The 2,577-nt window shown below is 34.6% G+C and overlaps 1 non-coding gene across 1 annotated transcript; it reads right to left on the reverse strand.

Moving 5' to 3' along the window:
* Nucleotides 1–311: 311 nt before the first annotated feature.
* On the reverse strand, nt 312–418 carry LOC132012657 (U6 spliceosomal RNA). The gene has a single exon (XR_009402661.1). It is a non-coding gene; the product is annotated as a U6 spliceosomal RNA (small nuclear RNA).
* Nucleotides 419–2,577: the final 2,159 nt, after the last annotated feature.

The following is a 2,577-nucleotide window of genomic DNA, read 5'->3' on the forward strand; positions in this document are numbered from 1 at the left end:
ATATTCCACTGTGTGTGTGTGTGTGTGTGTGTGTGTGTGTGTGCACCATTTCTTTATCCATCAATCTGTTGATGGACATCTAGGTTCTTCCCATAGTTTGGCTATTGTGGACATTGCTGCTATAAACATTGGGGTGCACATGTCTCTTTGCATCACTACATTTGTATCTTTGGGATAAATACCCAGTAGTGCAATTGCTGGGTCATAGGGTAGATCTGTTTGTGACTTTTTGAGGAAGTTCCATACTGTTTTCCAGAGTGGCTGCACCAGCTTGCATTCCTACCACCAGTGTAGGAGGGTTTCCCTTTCTCCAAAATATAGAACATTTCATGAATTTGCATGTCATTCTTGCACAGGGGCCATGCTAATCTCCTCTGCATTGTTTCAATTTTAGCATATATGCTGCCAAAGAGAGCATTTTTCACAAGACTCTTAAAGAAAAATAGAGGTCTCATGAACTCAGTGTATTCTTTTGTTGCTAGAGCTTCTAGGGTCCTACCATTTTCAGGAAATAGATTATTAAAAAAGAATATGTGTGGTATATCAGTAGGCATTCTTCTGCATTTCCCTTTTGTCTGTGAAGAAGAAACTCAAGAGAAGTGGTATATCTTGGGGAGAGGCATATTTATTCAGCCTTCCTCTTATGAATCTTAAGAGTTTGAACATAAATCTTAAAGAACACAAGTCTATTCTTCTCAGGTAGATATTTGCATAACACCTTTCTTTTAACCTCCCAATCCCAGGCTTCAAACAGGTCATCAGTTTGCTAATTGCTCACCAAGACCTAGGTTTTAATCACCTGATCCATCAACAGGCTCTTCACACTTCCTTTATCTATCTTGTCAGTAAGTGACATTCTTGGTAATGAAAACAACAAATCTATTGATAGCATCCCTCAGTGGAGTGGAAGGCATCCTACATTAGCTCTGTCTTGAAAACCAGTCTATTTTATTACAATTGACCTTCTCTTGTTGATTACCACACAAATCATAGTCCTTTACCCACCTCCCCATCTATTAGAGTATTTCTCCTGCAGCCTTTCAATTGTCTGACTGCAGTGGGTAATTGGTTTCATGTTTGAAGCACAGCACTATAAAGAAAAGCCTGAAATAATTCAAATGGAACACCCTGGCCTAAGGCTGAGACCATATGTTATGCTCGGATTTGTATCAGTGAAGCTTATTGCTTTCGCAACAAGGAAACCCATTCAAATGTCATAAAATTGTTTTATTTTAGAAGTTAATTTATCTAGAGCTGTCAATATAATGTCCACAAAATTGTAATATTAAAGGAATGGGGAAATTACTTGACATTATAAAATATTTAAGAAAAAAACCACACTTAGTAAATTGTCCTGTCTCTCTTCCCAAATCTCATATTCTGCTCAAGTGGCTTTGAATTCTGTAATATAAAGATTAGAGACCACTGAAAAGCCAATGATCTGGCAACTATCCCTTCTTCAGCATTTAATATATACCTATAAGAAATCCAATTTTGTTTTAATCTCAAATTGATCCATTATTTCTACTCTATTATCAAAAGAGACAAATACTTCCCTCATAAATTTACAGTTAGTGACAGAAAAGGACATATATACTTAGAAATACATATAAAAGTGATTAAACACTTCTTTAAACTAGTGTGTCATTGATAGGTTTTGTTGTGTCTTGCCAGCCCTAATGGTTTGCCCCCTGTTTTATATTCCCTATTGTGGATCTTAAAAAAAAAGATTTTATAAATTCTGAAACACTAGAGAGGGTTTGATTTCCAGAGAGAGAGACCTGCTTTTTGGAGAAAAATCAGTTTCTTCAAATCACTAAATGATAATTTCATGTAATTGGATTCTATTATTAACACAAACCCTAGTGGTATACGTAAATTCATACGAATTGCTCCAATAATAATTGACATAGTAGTAGGTTATCCAAATATCCACCTTGTAACATCTTGGGGCACAACTGATATGTAGTAGCTTATGTGTCCATTTTGTAGAAAAACAAATTGAACTATGCAAGCAGAAGCTTGAAAAAAATTCAACAACAAAGTAATAGAATCCTACCTCTTCTGACACAATTATGAAGTATTTGTGTCTTGCCATAAGTACAGCCCATGGCAACAATTATCACTTTCTTACAGATGGAGAAGGTAGATATGCCATTCCTATTCATATATGACTTTGAAATAATTTTGTTTTTATATTTGAATATGGATATAACTCATTCTCAATAAATCAAAACATTTCAAACAAATAATGTTGTAAGTGTTTACCACTTCACAAAACTTTTAGTGCATATGTCTAGGTGCTAGAATTATGTTTAATTTTATAACTATGCTCAAGAATTCAGCTACTAACTGCTATCCACTTCATTCTGGGAACTGGGGATAGTTCACTTTTTTCTAAGTCATTATTTTTTTTTTCTGGCTTGTAAGAATAACGTTTTATTCACAGTTTTGGAATGTCAAATCTTGAAAGTCTTCTTTTTCTAGGTATGGAACTCAGAGAGTAAACCAAGACTAAATTATGAAATTAATACTAATGAAAGTTAACTAGACTTGGTTATCTCAAAAGGGACTTTT

Source organism: Mustela nigripes, chromosome 2, assembly GCF_022355385.1.
Source record: "Mustela nigripes isolate SB6536 chromosome 2, MUSNIG.SB6536, whole genome shotgun sequence".
NCBI lineage: Eukaryota > Metazoa > Chordata > Mammalia > Carnivora > Mustelidae > Mustela > Mustela nigripes.